This window comes from Humulus lupulus, chromosome 4 (assembly GCF_963169125.1).
Source record: "Humulus lupulus chromosome 4, drHumLupu1.1, whole genome shotgun sequence".
NCBI classification, from domain to species: domain Eukaryota; kingdom Viridiplantae; phylum Streptophyta; class Magnoliopsida; order Rosales; family Cannabaceae; genus Humulus; species Humulus lupulus.
Window position 1 is genome coordinate 47,365,069 of NC_084796.1, and position 24,416 is coordinate 47,389,484.

The 24,416-nt window shown below is 39.7% G+C and overlaps 1 non-coding gene across 1 annotated transcript; it reads left to right on the plus strand.

Annotated features, from left to right (window-relative positions):
• Nucleotides 1-9,491: 9,491 nt before the first annotated feature.
• LOC133833733 (small nucleolar RNA R71) lies at nucleotides 9,492-9,597 on the plus strand. Its single transcript, XR_009893098.1, has one exon. It is a non-coding gene; the product is annotated as a small nucleolar RNA R71 (small nucleolar RNA).
• The last annotated feature ends 14,819 nt before the right edge of the window (nucleotides 9,598-24,416 follow it).

A 24,416-nucleotide genomic window follows, 5' to 3' on the forward strand; every position in this document is an offset into this window, starting at 1 on the left:
AAAAGACTGATGATTAACATTAATGGCCCCAGCCTTTATAAATAGGGTTGGGAATCTCATTGTTAAGGGTTTGGATTTTTTGTTGAGAGAAATACTTGTACTCAGAGCAATCTAAACACTGTCTGAGAAGATACTGTAAAAGCTTGCAATCTCCCTCATACAAAAGACTCGTGGACTAGGGTTCTTTTATAACTTGAACCACGTAAAAACTTGTGTTCATATAGCTATTTCTTTAACCTCTTTTATAAACGTTGATTGCGAAAAAGACAGTCAACATTTTGGTGCTTTCATTGAGAGCTTGAAGAAAGCATTTGAAACACCCACAATCATGGTGACTACGCGAAGGAACGTTACATATGAAGTTCCCCTCCCACCGGAGTTGACGAAGGAGAGCCCAGTAGGCAACCACCTCAGGACGTACCTGAGATGGCGGAAGACTATGATGAGTATGTTGAGTTTGACGGTGAGGATAATGACGTCGACCAGGAGTATTATGAGGATGAATATCCTCAGCCCAGGGAGGCAGAGGAGATGCCATAAGTGGTGGTGCTCTGCGAGCAGGTGGCTAACCAACAACAGAAGCTTGACGTTCAAGAGGGTAACATCGCTGCTCTTCAGGAGATGGTACTTTCCATGAAGGCTACTCTTACAGCCTAAGGGTTGCGAGTGGACCCCATGGAAATGCACCAGCTGGGCACCCAACAGGTGTGCCACCTGTGCACCCTGTTGGAGTGCCACCTGTCGACATAGATGAGGTGCCTCCTGAGCACCCGGCTGCGGAGGCGCGGGATCTGCCAGCTGGGGTGCCCGACGGGCACCCAGCAAGAGTTAGAGCCTTAGTACCACTACAAGACCGTGGTAAAAGGAAGGCCAATGATGCCCCTGATTCGAAGCATAAGAGGGTTCGTCAAGAGCCCGAGGGCCACCCGGCACCGCAGAAGACTGATAAGGGTAATGAGACAAGGGCCCGAGGACACCGCCAGGCAGACATCGCCCATGGAGCTTGGGGCCCTCTGCCCCGACGCACTCACACGGACCGCACGAGGCCAGGAGCTGGTATCCTTTCGGGACCCAACCAACCTCACATAAATAATCGACCGAGAAATGCCCTACAGAATCGGAAACAGGGCATCAGCATTTCGGTAAACGAAAATGAGTCCGATGGAGAAACAGAGGTGGCCCGCTCGGAAGATAACGGCGTGTTCCGAGGACAAGCCGACCTACGAGACAACCTCAATGCTCGGAGGTGCAATAAGGCCAGAGTACGTGAGCTTGCTGGTAGAGGCCCGTCAGATCTCTGAGACAATCTCAACGCTTGGAGACAGGATTTCCCGACGCAGAGCATCAATAAGGATCACGACCCTCTCCGAGCCGAATTAGAGAGTCTGAAGCTAATAATGCTTCGAATGGCCAGGCGACAAGGCCACGAGTCTGACTCGGAAGATGAGGAGGTGGAGCCATGTGCCCCTCACCTCGTCGAAGCCCCACTACCTCTAGGATTCAAGATGCCATCCATACCAGCTTATGACGGTGGTTGGGATCCCACTGACCATTTGTCCAAATTTAACAGGCTAATGTCGGTGTATCATGTCTCCGACGATGCAAAATGTCACATGTTCCCCCTCACCCTGTCAGGACCAGCAAATGAATGGTTTAAGAAACTCCGACCTGGGTCCATTCAGACGTGGCAACAGTTGTCATCCGCCTTCCGAAGATAGTTTATAGGGGTCCGGAAGGTGAGCTTTGAGGTCAACGCCCTAGCCAATATGAAGCAAGGGTCGTTCGAGACCCTCAAGGCCTACATCAAATGCTTCAAAGAAGAAGCGACAAGAACTAAGAGGGTCGATGATGGCCATCAACTGATGGCGTTGCAGGCTGGCATCTGCGCGGGATCCCCACTCTGGGATGATCTCCATCGAAGGGGATGCCGGCGTCTCGACGACTGTTGAACCCAAAAGAGGGTGTTTTAATATTTATACTCGCAAGTTCACGAATCGTTTCAGAATATAATGTTCATGTAAGTACGAGGTCGAACCCATGGGAGTTGACTAACATTAAAAGAAACTATTTCAAACAAAGCAAGAAGATTCTAACCTAGTTCCAAATATTTGATGAGATTTTGTTTTAGAAAAATAAAAGACAAGTAATAAAAGGATTTAAGATTAAATAGAAAAATGGTTTTCAAATGAGATATGTAAAATAAGATTATTAAGATATTAGAATCCAAAAAATGCAAGTTCAATAGTATTTATAAGTGTATTGATTCCCAAGTTTAGATATAGTTGAAATAAATCACACTATATTTTTTTTTCAAAATACATTTTCTATTCAAGCACAAGTTACTTTAAAAAAGGTAGGATTTTTCTTCACTTATATAAGATATAATTTCTAAGCATTAGTTGTGTTACAACCTAATAAAACTACAAAAAATCAAAGAGATTATGTTTGGGCAAAATATGATACTTGTGCTCTAAGAATTAGATGTGAACAATTTAATGAAAAACATTTAATCAAAGAATATCATCTTTTTTGCATAATGAAGAACTAAGTGTAATATGCTTTAACAATCAATAATAGATGAAAAATGCATATCTTTGATAGAAAAATCCATAAACAATGTTGCACAAATGGGAAATCAACATACAATAAAAAATACTATCTAGTTACATTTTGCTTCATCATTATCTTAATAATCTTGAAAAAGATTAGAAGCTCATAACTAGATTGAAATAAAAATTACAAAATAACATACTTGACATGCTCTTCAAAAGATGAAAATGGTAGAGAGAAAATAGTGAAAAGAAGAGAGAAAAGTATGAAGTGTAGAAGAGGTTGAAAAGATGAAGAAAAGCTCCTCAAATGGTCTTACAAGACTCTATTTATAGGAAAAATATGGAGATTAAATTAATCAAATTAAAATAAATAAATTGATTAATTTAATTGTGTTGGGAAGTGGTAGGATAAATAGAGTAAGTGTAAGGGTATTGGAAAGATGAAATGTTTGGTTGGATGGAAGATTAATGAAAAACTAGGGTAAAAAAATGAATTAGGAATGTTTATTTAGGTAAGAAAAAATAGGGAAGAGTGAATTGATATTTGAGTGAAAAGAAAACAAAAATATTGGGAAGAAAAATATGACTTTTTGGCCTTTTGGTGGCTGTATTGGCAGCTTGGTTGTCTTGGGGCGGTTTGGGCCATGGAGCTTCTGGGCTTGTGGAGTTGGGAGCTGCTGAAGGCAGCTTAGAGTTGGGCTAGGCGGGTTGGTATGTGGGACTCGGGCCTGGTGGAGAGGCAGGCCCACGGTGGCTGAATGAAGGCTGAAGCTTGGTGTGCCAGGCGGTTGACAGCTGACTATTGAGATGCATCATGTGATGCTTGGCTGGGAGAGCTTCAGGAGGCAGGGGCAACACGTGAAGGCTGGGGCAGCTGGGGATACTGGGCCGTACGGCTGGTAGGGAGGAGAGGCTTCGTGGGCCTGGGCTTCGGCAGACCTCCTTGGGCCTAAGAAAAGTGCCATTTTCTTGTTATTTTCTTTTAAAATTACCACACTTCCTTTGATTTCCTTGCTTTTCAAGAGCCACAAATGATCTACAAAATAAATTATAAACTAAATTAAAATTAAATATTTTCATTAATAAAATATACCATATAACTCCCATGAAAGTATTAATTAAAATTTAATTTACATAACATTTAATTTCAATAAAATCATATTTTTAGCATTCAAACTAACAATACTAATTTTAAATAATTCAATTACAACATAACACAATAAAATATCTATAAAAACATATAAAAATCTAGAAAATTACAATAAGACTAATAAATGCAGAATTACTTAAAAACTTAATAAATTAATTAAAAACTCAAGAATTAAGCAACAATTAGCACATAAAAAGTGGTAAAATAACTCTATTTTGTAGAGTTATCACACCCCCAAACTTAATATTTTTCTAGTCCTCGAGCAAAAGAAAAATTAAAAACACACACTTTTTTTTATTTGGTGATATCAAAAATGTCCTCAAAGATTGCACATTGAAAATAATTTATAAAAAAAATATGAATCAAAATTAACCTTATGTATTTAATTCCATAGTCAATCTTGCTTTGAAAATATATTTTAAATTAGAAGTCCAAAACTATTTATCAAGTTATTATGTGAATTTTGGAAAAATTGTTGTAATACACTATTTATTTCACATATTATGATGAATAATTTTTTTTTTTCAAAATTTCATTTTTTTTAAGCAAAATTGACCCAAGAATTAAACAAAAAACTTAAAAAAGATTCATATATTTTTTTAAACTAAAATCGAACTCAATCAAGGGTATTATCATAGGAAAAACGGATATCACCAAATGGGTTTTTTTAAATTTTTTTTTTTTAGATAGAAAATAAAGTATGAAAGCACAAAACTATAAAATAGATATTAATAGAAAGATAATATTAAACATATATAAATATATATATTTTTATAATTAATATATAAAATAGATACTCTACCATCCAATTTTTTGTTTTTAAAAGAAATTCTACAATTTTCAAACACATGAAAGAAGTAACCATATAAACCCACTACCCCCAAACTTAATTTATGCATTGTCCTCAATGTATCAAAATACAAATATAAATTGAAGCGTGAAAGAATTTAGAGTTTAGAATGATCGTACCTCATCATGGAGCATTGTCAAGAGTGCAACAAAAAGGAAACAAAAATCAAAACAAGAAGTTAACCTAAAACATAAATAAAACACACATTTATCAATAATTGATGAGAGCGATCAAGGACCATGGTAAATAGGATCCTCAAGAAGGATTTCATCCACTTTAGTGGTTTTCAATTCTAAAAATGGTTTCAATTTTTGTCCATTGATTTTGAATACATTACCATTATTAGGATTTTCAATTTCAATGACTCCATGTGGAAAAACAGTGCGAACAATGTATGGACCTACCCACCTAGAGCGTAACTTCCCCGGGAAGAGATGCAAACGAGAATTGTATAAAAGGACTTTTTGACCGGGAGAGAATCTTTTCGCAAAATGTTTTTGTCATGGTAAATCTTCATTCGATCGTTATATTTTTTGGAATAGTCATATGCATCATGCCTAAGCTCTTCTAACTCATTTAATTGAAGCTTTCTTCTCTCACCCGCTTTGTCTAAGGAAAAATTCAATTGCTTAATTGCCCAATAGGCTCTATGTTCTAGCTCAACAGGTAAGTGACATGCCTTTCCATACACAAGTCTATAGGGATACATTCCAATGGGTGTTTTGTATGCAGTTCGATATGCCCATAATGCATCAATGAGTCTTAAGGACCAATCTTTCCTAGTTGGATTGACAGTTTTCTCTAAGATGTGCTTAATTTCCCTATTTGATATTTCAACTTGACCACTAGTTTGTGGGTGATAAGGTGTAGTGACTTTATGTGTAATACCATATTGTTTCATTAAATGCTCAAAAGATCTATTACAAAAGTGTGTACCGTTATCACTAATGATAGCACGTGGTGAGCCAAAACGGGAGAAAATATTTTCTTTCAAAAACTTAAGCACAACTTTATGGTCATTTGTGTGGCATGCAACAGCTTCAACCCATTTAGAAACATAATCAACACCAACAAGAATGTACAAGTTACCAAAAGAGTTAGGAAATGAACCCATAAAATCAATGCCCCAAACATCAAATATTTCAACAATAAGGATAGGATTCAAAGGCATCATGTTTCTTCTAGTTACACTTCCTAACTTTTGACAACGTTCTCAAGATTTGCAATAAACATAAGTGTCATGAAAAATAGTAGGCCAATAAAATCCACATTGTAAAATTTTCAAAGTAGTTTTCTCACCACTAAAATGTCCACCACATGCATGATCATGACAAAAAGATATGATTTTAGTTTGATCACAATTTGGAATGCATCTCCTTATTATTTGATCAAGGCAATATTCAAACAAATAAGGATCATCCCACATGAAAATTTTCACTTCAGAATAAAATTTAGATTTGTCATGCTTAGACCAATGAGAAGGAATTTCACCAGTGACCAAATAATTCACAATGTCAGCATACCAAGGCAAAGAAGATATATGCATGAGTTGTTTATCAGGAAAAGTATTAGTTATAGTGGTGGAGTAATTATTAGTCTCAACAACAATTCTAGACAAATGATCAGCAACAACATTTTCAGAACCTTTTTTATCTTGTATCTCTAAATCAAATTCTTATAAAAGCAAGATCCAACGAATTAAGCGAGATTTAGCATCTTTTTTCGACAAGAGATATTTCAATGCAGCATGATCAGAATAGACAATTATTTTAGATCCTAACAAATAAGACCTAAATTTCTCCAATGCAAACACAACAACAAGCAATTCTTTTTCAGTTGTAGAATAATTTAATTGAGCATCGTTCAAAGTTTTGCTAGCATAGTAGATTACATGAGGCAACTTGTTAATTCTTTGTCCTAGAACAGCACCAATAGCATAATCAGAAGCATCACACATTATTTCAAAAGGAATATTCCAATCAGGAGGGCGAATAATAGGTGCACTAGTCAAAAGGGATTTCAATCTTTCAAAGGAAACATGGCAATCATTATCAAAGACAAAAGCATTTTCTTTTCCCAGCAAATGACATAATGGGCGTGAAATTTTGCTAAAGTCTTTTATGAATCTTCTATAAAAACCGGCATGGCCTAAGAATGATCTAATTTCTTTTATTGTTTTAGGTGGGGGATGTTTTGAAATAAGGTCAACTTTTGCTTTATCAACTTCTATTCCCTCAGATGAGATTACATGACCTAAAACAATTCCTTTTTTAACCATAAAATGACATTTTTCCCAATTAAGAACTAAATTCTTTTCTTTGCAACGAATTAAAACAAGAGAAAGATGGTGCAAACAGTCATCAAAAGAATTTCCAAATACAGAAAAATCATCCATAAACACTTCAAGATTTCTTTCAACCATATCAGAAAATATTGCAATCATACATCTTTGAAAAGTTGCAGGAGCATTACAAAGACCAAAAGGCATGCGACGATATGCAAAGGTTCCAAAAGGGCAAGTGAAGGTAGTCTTTTCTTGATCTTCAGGGGCAATGGGGATTTGGTTATATCCCGAATAGCCATCAAGAAAACAATAATATGCATGGCCAGCTAAACGTTCAAGCATTTGATCAATAAATGGTAAAGGAAAGTGGTCTTTTCTAGTAACATTATTTAGCTTTCTATAGTCTATACACACTCTCCACCCCGTTTGTACTCGAGTAGGGATTAATTCATTTTTCTCATTTTCAATAACTGTGATCCCAGACTTTTTAGGCACTACTTGGGCTGGACTAACCCATTGACTATTAGAAATAGGGTAAATGATACCTACATATAATAGTTCAAGTACTTCTTCCCTAACGACCTATTTCATATTTGGAGTTAACCTTCTTTGACATTCCTGAGAGGTTTTAGCATTTTCTTCTAGATGGATTCTATGCATGCATATGGATGGGCTAATTCCCTTGATGTCTCCAATAGTCCAACCTATGGCTTCCTTATGTTTTCTAAGGACATTTAACAATTTATCTTCTTGTTCTTTATCTAAAGCAGATGCTATGATAATAGGCAATGTTTCAGACTCTCCTAGAAAAGCATATTTTAAATTTTCTGGCAAAGGTTTAAGGTCTAACTTTGGAGACTTGGAAATTGATTGAACATGATCTAAGGGTGAAAAAGGTTCAACTTTGGTTTCATTTAAGGGTATAGACTCTAACAAAGAATTCACATCATCATTAAAATCATCAATATGCAAGTTCATACCAAAGTATTTTTCACAAAAATCAAGTAAGTCATTTCCATCATCTTCACACATACTCTCTATCATGTTAACTCCATGAACTTCCTCACACTCAACAGATTTAGCAACATTAAAAACATTTAATTCAATAGTCATGTTTCCAAAAGATAATTTCAATACACCATTACGACAGTTGATAATTGCATTAGATGTAGCTAAAAATGGTCTACCCAGAATGATGGGTATTTGAGCATGAGCATTTTCAACAGGTTGAGTGTCAAGAACAATAAAGTCCACAGGGAAATAGAATTTATCCACTTTAATTAAAACATCTTCTACAATACCTCTAGGGATTTTCACTGAACGATCGGCTAATTGAAGTGTTATAGAAGTTGGTTTTAATTCTCCTAGACCAAGTTGCTTATACATAGAATAAGGCAGTAAATTCACACTAGCTCCTAAATCAAGTAAATCTTTGTTAATAAAATGATCGCCAATGATGCATGAAATTGTTGGACAACCGAGATCTTTATATTTCACAAGGCTTTTATATTGAATTATGGAGCTAACTTGTTCAGTTAAAAACGCCTTTTTTGGAACATTTGTGTTTCTTTTAACAATGCAAAGGTCTTTTAAGAATTTAGAATATGAAGGAATTTGTTTAATGGCATCTAAGAAAGGAATGTTGATGCTTACTTGTTTGAAAACTTCTAAGATGTCACTATATTGGTTGCCTTTCTTGAGTGGAATTAATCTTTGTGGAAAATGAGCTTTTGGGTTGGAAGGAAGGATTTGAGCATCATCTTTTGAAAGGTCATTTGTGTTGGAACTTTGAGGTTGACTTTGGTCTTTTTCAACTTGAGGTATGTAATCGGGTTTGACAATTTGTTTTCCGGACCTAAGAGTTGAAATAGACTTAGCTTCTTCTTTATGACTAGGAGCTCCTATTTCATATTGGCCTTTAGGATTTGGGATGGGTTGGCTAGGAAATCTTCCTTTTTCTCTCTCGGTTACAGCATTAGCAAGTTGACCCAATTGTGTCTCGAGTTTGGGAATGGATTGAGAATGATTTTGTAAGATTTGTTGGGTGGATTGCATGAATTGTTGTAAGGTGTCTTCTAAGGAAGGTTTTCTTTGTGGAGGGTAAGGTTGACTTGGTTGGGCATGATTTGGATTTGGCATGTTGAATTGGTTTCCTTGATTCATTTGTGGTTGGTTTTGTCTCCATGAAAAATTAGGATGGTTTCTCCAATTTGGATTGTATGTGTTGGAAAATGGGCTATCAGAAGAAGGTTTTCCATATGAATGTAAAGCATTTGCCTCTTCAGAAAATGTTTCAATAAAAGAAAGACATGAACTAGCACATAAAGAACAAACATCTTTTTAGGTTGCACATGAGAATTCATAGATTGACTTATTACTAAGGCTTCTACTTTTCTTGCTAATTTTTCAAATGATGTTCTTAAATCACTGTCTTCTTTTATTTCATATTTTCCTTCTCTTTTCGGTGAAGGGTTGGCTCTAGACCTAGGCTCAGAATAATTCCATTGTTGTGAATTAACAGACAATTCTTCAAGAGCGTCCCAAGCCTCTTGCCCTTGCAATTTTAAAATTTTTCCAGTATGCATAGATTGAATCATTTGTCGGTTTGAAGGGGTTAAACCATCATAAAAATATTTTACAAGTCTCCATTTTTCAAAACCATGGTGGGGACATTTTAATAATAAATCCTTAAATCTTTCCCAACATTCATAAAATTCTTCGTTATCTTTTTGATAAATTCGGAGATTTCTCTTCTTAAATTATCAGTTTTGGACATGGGAAAAAATTTAGCAAGGAATTTATTAAAAAGTTGATCCCAAGTAGTTATGGTTCCAGTTGGAAATGAGTTTAACCAAGCTTTGGCTCTATCTTTTAAAGAAAAAGGAAACAACCTAAGTTTAATCGACTCATCTGAAATTTTTTGAAAACGAAAGGTTGAGCAAATTGCCAAAAAGTATTTTACATGCATGTATGGATCCTCTCTTTCTAAACCATAAAATGATGGTAACAATTGAATGATTGATGGTTTAAGTTCAAAATGAGTGGCATTAGTAGTGGGCAAAACAATGCATGACGGAGCATTAGATGAAATAGGTGAAAAGTATTCAAGAAGAGTTTTTTCTTGCACAACATTAGGTTCTTGTTCCATTATGCTTAAACTTTCAAAAACACTTTCAATTTCACGTAAAGACACTAATTTTTTCACCAAACGATTTTTTGAATTGCGTTGCCAATGATGCATACAATGTCACAAATTTCACCAAGTAACACAAACAATCACAAGAAAACAAATTTCTGATGTGGAAGATCAGTTAGAACCGCAACCACAGAGCATACTTATAACAAGAAGAGATTATAATATTTATATATATATATATATTTTTTGTTATGATTTTTATGATTTTTATGATTTTTTTATTTTTTATTTTTATTATATATATATATTTTTTGGTTTAACTTGTTCCCAGACCTATTTGATTCCACTTACTCACAACTTAATAACAACTCCCCGAGGTTAATTAATAAGCGTGGATGTGAACTTTTCCAAATTTCCTTTAAGCAAAAATTGCTTATGTTGAAAGAACAAGCTTTGTTTTTTAGTTTTTTTTTTCAAGTATTTTCTTAAACAATAAAATTACAACTAACTAAATGCGATAATTAAGAAAAAAAAATGACAATAGCAATAGTAAATAGTTATATAAAAATTAGGAGGCACTAATGCCATCAACTAAATGATCAACAAAAAATAAAAGCAAGGAGGCACTAATGCCATCAACCAACACTAATAATAATAATAATAAAACTTAGGAGGCACTAATGCCATCAACTAAGATAATAAACAAAAATAAAAGCTAGGAGGCACTAATGCCATCACTAGAGGAGATAGATTGTTCAAGTATGTAGGAGGCAAAAAATGCACTCAACTATCAAGTATGTAGGAGGCACAAATGCACTCAACTAAAAAACATAAAAAGTAAAAGAAAAAGAAAAATGGTTAGGAGGCACAAATGCACTCAACTAATAAGTATGTAGGAGGCGCTAAATGCCATCAACTACCAAGAAATATATATATAATATAATATATAACAATATAATTAAATATATGTATAACTTTCTTTTTTTTTCTTTTTCAATTTTTACTCTTTTTTTTTCGATTTTTTTTATAGATATATATATTTTACTTCACTTTTTTTTAAGATGATAGTGCAAATAAAATTAAAATAACTAGTAGAAGAATGTTACTTACCTTGTAGAAAGATCGTTTCTTTCTTGCAACTCCCTGGCAACGGCGCCAAAAATTGGTGAACCAAAAAGAGGGTGTTTTAATATTTATAATCGCAAGTGCACGAATTGTTTCAGAATATAATGTTCATGTAAGTACGAGGTCGAACCCGTGGGAGTTGACTAACATCAAAAGAAACTATTTCAAACAAAGCAAAAAGATTCTAACCTAGTTCCAAATATTTGATGAGATTTTGTTTTAGAAAAATAAAAGACAAGTAATAAAAGGATTTAAGATTAAATAGAAAAATGGTTTTCAAATGAGATATGTAAAATAAGATTATTAAGATATTAGAATCTACAAAATGCAAGTTCAATAGTATTTATAAGTATATTGATTCCCAAGTTTAGATATAGTTGAAATAAATCACACTATATTTTTTTTCAAAATACATTTTCTATTCAAGCACAAGTTACTTTAAAAAAGGTAGGATTTTTCTTCACTTATATAAGATATAATTTCTAAGCATTAGTTGTGTTACAACCTAATGAAACTACAAAAAATCAAAGAGATTATGTTTGGGCAAAATATGATACTTGTGCTCTAAGAATTAGATGTGAACAATTTAATGAAAAATATTTAATCAAAGAATATCATATTTTTGCATAATGAAGAACTAAGTGTAATATGCTTTAACAATCAATAATAGATGAAAAATGCATATCTTTGATAGAAAAATCCATAAACAATGTTGCACAAATGGGAAATCAACATACAATAAAAAATACTATCTAGTTACATTTTGCTTTATCATTTTCTTAATAATCTTGAAAAAGATTAGAAGCTCATAACTAGATTGAAATAAAAATTACAAAATAACATACTTGACATGCTCTTCAAAAGATGAAAATGGTAGAGAGAAAATAGTGAAAAGAAGAGAGAAAAATATGAAGTGTAGAAGAGGTTGAAAAGATGAAGAAGAGCTCCACAAATGGTCTTATAAGACTCTATTTATAGGCAAAATATGGAGATTAAATTAATCAAATTAAAATAAATAAATTGATTAATTTAATTGTGTTGGGAAGTGGTAGGATAAATAAAGTAAGTGTAAGGGTATTGGAAAGATGAAATGTTTGGTTGGATGGAAGATTAGTGAAAAACTAGGGTACAAAAAATGAATTAGGAATGTTTATTTAGGTAAGAAAAAATAGGGAAGAGTGAATTGATATTTGAGTGAAAAGAAAAAAAAACATTGGGAAGAAAAATATGACTTTTTGGCCTTTTAGTGGCTGTGTTGGAAGCTTGGCTTGGGGCGGTTTGGGCCATGGAGCTTCTGGGCTTGTGGAGTTGGGAGCTGCTGAAGGCAGCTTAGAGTTGGGCCAGGCGGGCTGGTATGTGGGACTCGGGCCTGGTGGAGAGGCAGGCCCACGGTGGTTGAATGAAGGCTGAAGCTTGGTGTGCCAGGCGGTTGATAGCTGGCTGTTGAGATGTATCATGTGATGCTCGGCTGGGAGAGCTTCAGGAGGCAGGGGCAACACGTGAAGGCTGGGGCAGCTGGGGATACTGGGCCGTACGACTGGTAGGGAGGAGAGGCTTCGTGGGCTTGGGCTTCGGCAGGCCTCCTTGGGCCTAAGAAAAGTGCCATTTTTCTTGTTATTTTCTTTCAAAATTACCACCTTTCCTTTGATTTCCTTGCTTTTCAAGAGCCACAAATGATCTACAAAATAAATTATAAACTAAATTGAAGTTAAATATTTTCATTAATAAAATATACCATATAACTCCCATGAAAATATTAATTAAAATTTAATTTACATAACATTTAATTTCAATAAAATCATATTTTTAGCATTCAAATTAACAATACTAAATTTAAATAATTCAATTACAACATAACACAATAAAATATCTATAAAAACATATAAAAATCTAGAAAATTACAATAAGACTAATAAATGCAGAATTACTTAAAAACTTAATAAATTAATTAAAAACTCAAGAATTAAGCAACAATTAGCACATAAAAAGTGGTAAAATAACTCTATTTTGTAGAGTTATCAAAGACTTCATTCGTCAGGCTTAAGAGTACATTAGCTGAGAAGACACCTAGATCGAGGCATTCAGAGTGTCTGCCCTTTTCCCTGCCTCTGCCGCTCCTGGCTCCATGGCCTCGGGGGTCCAATACTCCCCTTACGTTCACAATCAACAAGGGTTGTTGGGAGCCCAGCCTGGTGAGTGCCCCACCTCTTTCGATTATAGCGCCATGTCTGCCCTCGATGTCTCCAGTAGGGTTTGGGGCAGTGCCCATTGGATACATCACTTTTCAGCCTGCATTCAGTGCTGGAGTTGTCGCCCCATCCCATCCTACTAAATCCAGTCAAGCTCCAAGTGGCACAAGGTGCGGAGGGATTGGTAAGGGTCGAAAACCCAGGGGAAGTGGGATCACACAGCCCGAGAAAGGAGTCGCTTTAGGCGAGAAGTACGTCTCACAATATTCTGAATACATTGACTTGGTGGACTCCCGAGAGAACATCTTCGTGGCCACGACGCAACATGTGGACTAGAGGAAGCCACAACCCATCAGAAGAGATAGGGATAGACGGGACCCTGGAAAATTTTGTCGTTTCCACAACGACATAGTGCATCATATTAACGAATGTCGTTAACTCAAGGATGAGATTGAAAACCTCATCAAGCTGGGACACCTGCATCAGTATGCTATGGGCGGTCCACATCAAGCACAGCCACTCGTGGCCGGACAGGCAGCCCAATCAGCCATCCCTCAGGTCCCGACGACAACTCCCGTAGGTCCCCAACATCCAACAGCCTAGGGGCCTCCCCCAGTAAATGGGCGGGTAGGAACCATATCGGGAGGACCTCACCCAGGGGGCACTTCACGAAGCTCGCATAACAGATATGCGCGAGCTTTGAACCACGATGATGAGGTAATGACTTTGACCAAGTTACCTGCTCAAATGCTGCGAATGACTGACCAAGTCATAACATTCTCCGAAGACGATGCTCGGAGAGTGCATTTCACACATCATGATCCGTTGGTGGTTGATAGCCAAATATCCAGCAAAATGGTGGCTTGGATTCTGGTAGACAACGAGAGTTCGGTGAATATCCTGTTTAAATCAGCCTTCGAGAAGATAGGGTAGGCTACGACAGACCTACGTGCGCCTCGACACTTTATGGGTTCTTGGGAGAAGATCTCATCCCAATGGGGCAGATAAAGCTCCTAGTAATGCTCAGAGAGGTACCTCGCCAGGCCTTTAAGTACTGCACCTTCGTGGTGGTGGATTGTCTCCCAGCATACAATGCCATTTTGGGACGGACAACACTAGTAGAGTTCGGAGTAGTCACTTCCATCCGTCATCTGTGCATGGAATTCCCTACAGATGCGGGAATCAGCACAATCCGTGGGGACCAAAAAGAGGCGAGACAATGCTACAATGTCTCCCTCAAGGCTCCCGTGGTGACAGTGAGGGAGGAGGCCCCCGAAAGCTCCGAGACCCCGGAGGAACGAACTGTTCAAGACTCGGGACCAGACGAGTTAGACCATAGGGTTCAAGAGGAGAAGTCCATTGAGCCAATAGAGGAGGTAGTCCTGGATACCTCCACCCCGACAGGAAGGTGAAAGTCGGGGGAGGCTTAAAAACGAAGGTCCGAGAAGCGGTAGTGGTCTTCCTTCGAGAAAGCCAAGATGCGTTCGCATGGACCAATTCTGAAATTGATCTAAATGTCATGTGCCATGCCTTGAATGCCAACCCTAGCTTTGCTCCTGTCCAGCAGAAGCAACAGAAGTTCAACAAAACTCAGAAAGAGGCCCTCAAGGCCGAAGTAGACAAGCTCCTCTCTAACGGATTCATCCGTGAAGCCCAATATCCCAGGTGGCTGTCCAATCCTGTCTCGTGCCAAAACCAAATGGCACTTGGAGGACATGCATAGATTTTTTTGGACCTTAACAAGGCCTGTCCGAAGGACTATTTTCCATTCCCTAGGATAGATCAGATGGTCGATGCCACCTCTAGTTACGAACTGTTGTCATTTATGGACGCATACTCGAGATATAACCAAATATCCATGCATGTCGCTGATTAGGAGCACACCAGCTTTTGAATCGACAAGGGTGTCTATTGTTACATCGTGATGCATTTTACGTTGAAGAACGCCGACGCCACTTACCAAAGGCTGGTTAATAAAATGTTCAAGAACCAGTTGGGGCAAAACATGGAGGTCTATATGGATGATAGTTAGTTAAGTCTCAGACCGCCCCAGATCATGTAGGCGACATGGCTGAGATATTAACAATGCTTCGTCGGTTTGGGATGAAGTTCAACCCCCAGAAATGCACATTTGGAGTAGCCTCCGACAAGATTTTAGGCTTCATTTTTTGCGCTTGATGGATTGAGGTGAACCCCAAAAGATAAAGGCCTTGATCGAAATGCCTTCTCCCCGGAAACATAAAGATGTTCAGAGCCTGATAGGGAGGATCGCAGCCTTGAGTCGTTTTGTCTCCAAGGCAACTTATAAGTGCGTCCCTTTCTTCAATATTCTCCAGGGGAGTCAGAGATTTACATGGACAGAAGAGTGCGAACGGGCATTCCAACAGCTTAAGCCATACATGGCGAACCCTCCAATTCTATCCAAGCCAGTAGACGAAGAACCCCTCCTACTCTACATGGTTGTATCGGAGGATGCCATTAGTGCCGCGCTGGTTAGGGTAGAAAGTTGCGTTCAACCCCGTGTCTATTACGTTAGTAAGAGGCTCCTTGGAGCAGAGTCTAGGTATCCGCTGATGAAGAAGTTAATCTTTTGCTTGACGGTGGCCTCTCAGAAGCTAAGACCTTACTTCCAGGCACACCTAATTAAGGTCCTGACCAACCACCTGCTCAAACAAGTCCTTTAGAAGCCTGAGTTTTTGGGGAGGCTCTTAAAATGGTCAGTGGAATTAAGTCAGTTCGACATTACCTACCTCCCGAGGACGACCATAAAAGGACAAGCACTCGCCAATTTCATCACCGAGTGTACCAAGAATCAGGAGAGAGCCGAGTACACCCCGGTGGTCGAACCAGTGTGGAAGTTGTTTGTAGATGGATCCTCAAACGAAAATGGTGCAGGGGCGGGACTTATTTTGGTCTCCCCCGAGGGGCATAGAGTGCATAGTGCTCTCTGCTTCAGATTTAGCACCTCTAATAACGAAGCAGAGTACAAAGCTTTAATTGATGGACTTCGCATGGCATTAGAACTCAAGGTCGAGGGACTTGAGATATTTAGCAATTCACAACTCGTGGTGAACCAAATTCTCAAAGAGTACCAGGCCCAGGGCACGAAAATGGAAGCATACTTGGCAAAGGCTTAAGAAATGCTGCACAACTTCCAAAAATTCACTATTTGGCAAGTGTCGAGAGAGCAAAATTCCAATGCGGATGCCCTGGAATAGTTGGCTACAACCAAAGACGCCAAGTTAATCAGCGTTGTCCCCATAGACTACTTGGATTCTCTGAGTATCGTGGCTCCAGACGAGGTGGAAACAGTACAACCCCAAGATGGGTGGATGGAGTCGATAATTAAATACATCGTCTCCGGGGAGTTGCCCCAGGACAAGAAGGAAGCCCGGAAGTTTCTGGACCAAGTGCCGAGGTACATAATTATGGATAATAGGCTTTACAGATGAGGCTATTCTTTACCCCTACTTTGGTGCGTGTCCAGACCAGAAGCCAGTTCAATACTGCGAGAAGTACATGAAGGTTTCTATGGTGATCATGCTGGGGGGCAAAGCCTTTCCAAGAAGATATTAAGGCAAGGATATTTTGGCCCACCATGAATGGAGATGCGATGGATTACGTCAAGAAATTCGATAAATGCCAGTGTTTCGCCAACATCCCCCGAGCACCTCCGAATGAGCTTACTCAAATGACCAGCCCATGGCTTTTTTCCATTTGGGGCAGAGATCCGGGAAAGGAGGGGTGAAATACGCCATAGTGGCCGCGATTACTTCATGAAGTGGGTTGAGGCCGAGCCTCTTTCCACCATTACCTCCAAAAAGGCTTTGGACTTCATCATAAAAAAAATTGTTTACCGATATGGGCTTCCGAGGAAGATAGTGTCTGACAACGGATTTCAGTTCAACAGTGAAGTGCTGACAGACTTCTGTCAACGACATGGTGTCATCAAGAGCTTTTCTTCCGTAGCCCATCTGCAAGGCAATGGCCATGTGGAAGCAGTGAACAAGACACTCAAGTCCACTTTGAAGAAAAGGCTGGAGCAAGCTAAAGGAACTTGGCCTGAGGAGCTTCCTAGGGCATTGCGGAGCTACCACACCACTGCCCAGACCTCCACTGGCCATTCTCCCTTCTCGATAGCCTACGAGTACGAGGCTATGCTCCCAGTTGAAGCAGCAATCTCCACGCACCGATGGGATACGTATGATCTGACCATGAACCATGCCCTACTTCGAGAATCCCTGGGCCTCGTGGAGGAGCTACACGAAGCTTCTCAGCTACGAGTAGCGTCCTACCAACAAAAGGTGGCTAGGTATTTCAACTCCAAAGTGAATGATAGAAAGTTCGGGATCAGAGATCTGGTGTTGCGAAGAGTCTTCTTAGCTACTCGAGATCCAGGTGCAGGAGTGCTGGGACCCAATTGGGAGGGCCCATACCAAGTCGAAAACATTGTATGTCCAGGAACATATAAATTAGCCCGACTTAATGGGGAGCTGATTCCTCCCGCCTGGAATGCTGGGCATCTCTGCCAGTATTACCAGTAGTGTCTGCAACAAACATTGTTTATTTTTGTTATCCCCCCTGTAGCCTTCGGGCACATGTAATGGAAACCGTGTATATAAAACACGGCAAGAAATCTATTTGTTTTTCTTGTCCTTTTCTGCAGTTTCCGTCAGATTTTTATGCTGCGATAAGAGCACATGCGTCCGAACAAGTGACTACAGACCAGTCTCCGATCACTTGGGGGGCATCGGTCTAGGGTAGCACTGCACCTCCCAAGGGACGACCTAGGAAACTAAAATTTTATCTAGCCAATAGGAGTAGGCCTAGTGTCGCCATCCTGAAAATAGAAAGCCTCAGGAAACTAACCAAGTCTAGCCTAGAAGGTAGCTTGTTCTAGGCAGAGCTAAGCTTAGCACCTAAGAGCTAGATAACCCAAGTAGCGCAAGAATATACTGGTCTTCTCCGGCGGACACCGAGCCCTTGGAGCTCCAGCCATGTCTATTGATCTCGAGATGCGAACGGAAGGTCGAGTACCTTATACTTGGCCTTGGGAAATGCATGATATAGGGAGCTTGGCTAGTCGGAGAGCAAAGCGTCCTTAATATCACTATATCCCATATTTAGAAAAGCCAAAGGTAACAAAGTCACGAATTTAGGTTACCTCCCGAGGACAGCGCGCGCTCGGAGAGTAATAACCAAATCTTAATCTGTGCGACGTGAATGGACGCCCATGCAGCCTACGACTAGGTGTCTCGTTAGCATCACCTCTTGAAAAGGTAGCCCAAAAAATAATTAAGCTCTAGTGGAGCAGCGTCGAAACCCCCAAGCTCTCGAGTATTGCATGCTCAAGGGGCAGGTCTTTCCACGTGCCAGAACCCCCCTAAAATCCCGAATCTTCGGGTTGTAGGGGCATGAGGTGACGAGTAAAGACTTGTGGAAAACTTCACGTCAAAGTCACTTCTAGGATTGTGGGCCTACAAGAGACCAAACACAGGAACTAGGTATTTGAAACAGCTCTGAGTTCTTGTTCACATAGCATTCATGTTATGTTGAATTTATAGAACCAAAGTTGAGTTTAATTATCACATAGCGTTCGTGTTATGTTGAATTTATAGAACTGAAACTAAGTTCTTGTTCACATAGCTTTCGTGTTATGTTGAATTTATAGAATCAAAGCCAAGTTCTTGTTCACATAGTGTTCGTGTTATGTTGAATTTGTAGAACCAAAACTAAGTTCTTGTTCACATAGCATTTGTGTTATGTTGAATTTATAGAACCATGTTTAAAATAATTTGAATTCTTATTCTTGTGACATTCGTGTTACGTTTGAATTTATAGAACCATGTTTAAAATAATTTGAGTTCTTGTTCTCGTGACATTCGTGTTACATTTGAATTTATAGAACCATGTTTAAAATAACTTGAGTTCTTGTTTTCGTGACATTCGTGTTACGTTTGAATTTATAGAACCATGTTTAAAATAACTTGAGTTCATGTTCTCATGACATTCATGTTACGTTTGAATTTATAGAACCATGTTTAAAATGATTTGAGTTCTTATTCTCGTGACATTCATGTTACGTTGAATTTGTGGAACTAAGTGTTTAAAACAGTTTGAGTGCTTGTTCGCGTGTCAGATTAGGTTACGTTGAATTCAAAGAACCAAATCAAGTGAAAGAAAAGATTCGTGGATAACTAGAAAAGATACAAGAGTGCTTGGGGGCTCGAACATTAAAATGTATGTTTGTACCCCTAAAAGTTTTGGCACGCATGCCTAATCATACTTGGGTTACTGGGGGCCTTCGCCTGATGGCACCTCTATCACCAACTTGACCACGGGGTTGTATTTGGGAATTCGGCCCACTGCCAAGGCCTCTATCTCTTGAGCCTTGTGGGCAGTGTCTGCCTCGAGATGCGATTCGAGTTTTGTCCTCATATTGGGATCCTTTGTGAAGGACAGGTCCATGTCTTTGTTGTTTTTCCATGCGATATAGAGCATTTCCTCAGCCATTACATCGAGGTCCTTGGACAGGATTCCGTTGGATCTTTCCAACTCACCAACGCGGGCTTCAAAAGTGCTGTAACGTCCTAATCTCCAGGGACCATTACGGTGTGCCTTTTAAATAGTGCTAAACTTGCTAATCGAGTCATTTGGCCATAATCGTGTAACTAAGTATGATTAGTGGGTTAAGAATTAAAATTTTGGTTAAGATATAATGTTTCACTAAAACGTTTACTGTATACATTGGGTTCTAAAAAAATATAATTTAAAGGTTAACTACAAGAAAATATTTACAACTAGCCGATCTAAATAGCAAAACAGGGTTCAACCCTAGTTCCTCTTTCAACACTCGGCCGTGGCGGTCGAGCAGCCGCATATGTACACATCGTCACCTAAGCTCTCCAACTCAAGAATGGTCCAGCTTTCTTTTGCCTTTACCTACACCACATAACACCCGTGAGCCGAAGCCCAGCAAGAAAACTCAATATGCTTATGATCAGTATTATCATGTCATCAAATCATAAAGTGATGCCTAGCAATAACAACCTTAATCACGCATGCAAATAAGTTCAGATAATGATGGGGTATCCAGGATAAGAAATCCAGCCCTCCTGAGTGGATGACTATCAAGTCAATCCTAATCAGATAAGTGATTTAACACTGGTGGTACATAATCCACCACATCCCTCTTCATGCCCGACCACCAATACAGAGCTCTCAAGTCTTGGTACATCTTCGTTGTACCCGGGTGCAAAGAGTAGGGAGTGGTATGTGATTCATCTAAGATCTCTCGCCGGATATCAGAATCCATCGGAATGCAAATCCGACCCTTGTATTTCAATAACCCCATCCCTAAAATGGAAAAGTCCTTAGTCGCTCCGACTAAGGCACTCTCTCTATGACCTCTCAACTGGGAATCTTTCCCCTGCGCTTCCTTGATCCTCTCAAGGAGTGTAGACTGAAGAGTGATGTTGGCCAACTGACCAACCACCAACTCTATATCTGCTCTGGTCATCTCCTCAGCTAACTTGTCAGATATCTGCCTCGAACTAAACAACTGTCCTGGGCCTTTCCGACTCAATGGATCAACCACTACATTAGCCTTCCCAGGATGGTATAGGATATCACAATCATAATCCTTAACCAACTCCAGCCACCGCCTCTGGCGCATATTCAGATCCTTCTAAGTAAAGAAATACTTTAGGCTCTTATGGTCGGTGTATATCTCGCACTTCTCACCATAAAGATAATGCCTCCAAATCTTAAGTGCAAACACCACCGCTGCCAAATCCAGATCATGAGTAGGATATCTCTGCTCGTATTCCTTCAACTGTCTCGATGCATAGGCTATCACTTTACCAGCTTGCATCAGCACGCACCCCAAACCCTGTCTGGATGCATCACAGTAAACCACAAACTTTTCATTCTTTGTCGGCAAGCTTAGCACTGGCGCAGTGACCAATCGCCGCTTCAACTCCTTAAAACTGTTCTCACATCTGTCCGTCCAGACATACCTTGTCTTCTTCTTTGTCAGTTCTGTCAATGGCGTAGCTATTCTGGAGAATCCCTCAACAAACCGCCGATAATACCCTGCTAAACCCAGAAAAATTCTCACTTCAGGAACATTGCTCGGTCTAGGCCAATCTTTGACCACCTCAATCTTACTTGGGTCAACCAAAATTCCCTCCTTACTGACAATATGCCCCAGAAATGTAACTTGTGGCAATCAGAAATCGCACTTATTGAACTTAGCATATAACTTACACTTCCTCAACCGCTGTAGAACCAACCGTAGATGCTGCTCGTGCTCTGTCTCTGACTGAGAGTACAGTAGGATGTCGTCGATGAACACAATTACAAACTTATCTAGATAATCCTTGAAAACCCTATTCATCATGTCCATGAAGGCTGATGGGGCATTGGTTAATCCAAAGGACATAACCAGGAATTCATAGTGTCCATACCTTGTTCGGAAAGCAGTCTTTGGTATGTCCTCCTCTTTAATCCTCAACTGATGGTAACCTGATCAGAGATCTATCTTGGAAAACACTGTTCCTCCCTGTAACTGGTCAAATAAATTGCGATCCTTGGTAGTGGATACTTGTTCTTAATGGTTAACTTGTTTAGCTCCCTATAATCAATACACATCCTAAGGGATCCATCCTTCTTCTTAACGAACAACACTGGAGCACCCCATGGTGAGAAACTCGGTTTGATAAACCCCAAATCAAGTAACTCCTGCAACTGAATCTTTAACTCCTTTAACTCCGCCGGAGCCATTCTATAAGGTGTCCTAGATACTGGCTCTGCTCCTAGTACCAATTCTATAACAAAGTCAATCTCCCGCTGCGACGGTAACCCTGGAAAATCCGTTGGAAACAAATCCAGAAACTCACACACCAACCTAGTCTCACCCGGTCCAACCGACACCACCCTAGAGGTATCCACAATGCTCGCCAGGAATCCTATGCAACCCTCCTGCATCAGGTCTCTAGCCCTCAATGCTAAAATCATTGGTACACGCGGTCCACTAACTGTCCCCACAAACACAAAGGGTACCTCCCCTTCTGGTTCAAAAGTCACCATTCTGCGCTTGCAGTCAATCGTAGCCCCATACTTTGATAACCAATCCATTCCTAAAATCATATCAAATTCATCCATCTCTAACTCAATCAAGTCAACAGAAAGTTCCCTACCATCCACCTCTACTGGCAATGCTCTAATCCACTTCCTAGAGACTACCAATTCTCCTGTTGGCAACAAAGTTTGAAATCCCCTGGCATACACACCACTAGGTCTACAAAGCTGGTCTATCACTCTAGTAGATACAAATGAATGGGTAGCCCCTGAATCAAACAATGCAGTATATAGAGAACCAGCACTAGGGATTTGACTTGTCACAACTGAGGGGCTAGCCTCCGCCTCGGTCTGTGTCAAGGTAAATACCCTGGCAGGAGCAAGACTGTCACTCTGCTTCTGCTCCTCCTTCTTAACTTGAGGGCAATCCTTCTTCAGATGACTGGCACTCCCACAAACAAAGCAGGCTCTGATCCTGCACTCACCTTGGTGTCGTCGCCTACACCGCGGACACATTGGAAAACTCCTCCAGTTGTCACTGCCACCCGGACGGTCAGTGGAAGCACCCCGTGCCCTCCTATCTGAACTGGGAGGAACAAAGGAATCTGGGGCCTTCCTCTTCTGCTCACTAGAACCACCACCACGACTGAATCCAACAAAAGCAGGCACTGTCCTCCTGGAATCACGCCTAACAACGCTTTCCTTCCAAATCTGATCTTCGACCCTCTCAGCTGTAAGGGCCTTATCCATAACTTGGCCATAATTAGTAGTCTCTGAATCCAAGGTAATATTCACATCGCGGGCAACCATAACATTCAACCCCCGCACGAACCTGTCCTTTCTTGCCGCATCAGTCGGCACTAAATCTGGCGCAAACTTCGCCAATCTATCAAACTTTATAGCATACTCTGTCACTGTCGATTGATTCTGAGTCAGGTTGATAAACTCATCAACCTTCGCAGCTCGAACTGCCACACTGTAATACTTCTCGTTAAACAAGTTTCTGAACTCTTCCCATGTCATAACTGATACTTCCCTTCTTTGAACCACCACATCCCACCAGATACGGGCATCCTCTCTAAACATGTAGCTAGCACAGGCTGCCCTCTCATTCCCCTGAACTCTCATAAAATCCAGAATTGAGGAAGTCATATTCATCCACTACTCTGCCCGCAGTGGGTTTGATCCACCCTCGAAGGTGGGAGGATGCTGCTTCCTAAACCTCTCATACAAAGGTTCCCACTTATTCTCCATAACAGACTGCACTGGCACTGGCGCTGTAACCTGTTACACTGGCAGCCCAGTAACCTGAGGTGGGGCCTGCTGCCTCAACTGCTGCAACTCTTCCTCTGTTCGCTGCAGTCTTGCTTCCATCTCGGTAAACATCTCTTGCCAATTTTGTGGGGCAGGTGGAGGGTCCTGACCCTGGTTGTCATCCTCGGCCCTACTGCCGCGGAGTCTAGCTGATTTTCGAGGCATCTCAACAAATATGCCTGCAACCAACGACGCCGCTCATCAGGCATGATAATAACATCCAAAAAGGACCTTCTAAACACATTAGCCATCCACAAGCTATAACTCATATAACATATAACACACAACGGGCCATGCCCTAGCATCATGCATATGCTAACTCATTCATCATGCTCTATATAAGATAAGCAGGCAAACAGGGCATTCAAACACATACTCAAACATATTAGTCAATCTTACCAACCAACCCCGAGTCGAGCTTGTCACTGACAGCGTGTGTACATGTTCGGTCAATCTCCAGAACCAATAACCTTGGCTCGCTCTGATACCAAGTTGTAATGCCTTACTTCCTTAGAGCCATTACTAAGTGAGTTTAAAAACGTGCGTTCAACTTGCTAATCGAGATTTTAGGTCAAATAGTGTAATTAAGCCATAAACAGAAGAAAAACTTTAGAAATAATTCCATTTCAACGAAAATCATAAAAGTTTGACACCTGGGATCCCAAAATACAGTTTAGAAACATTTACAACATATAAATTGAACCAAGTTGACTAAACAACAAAATCTAAGTTTAT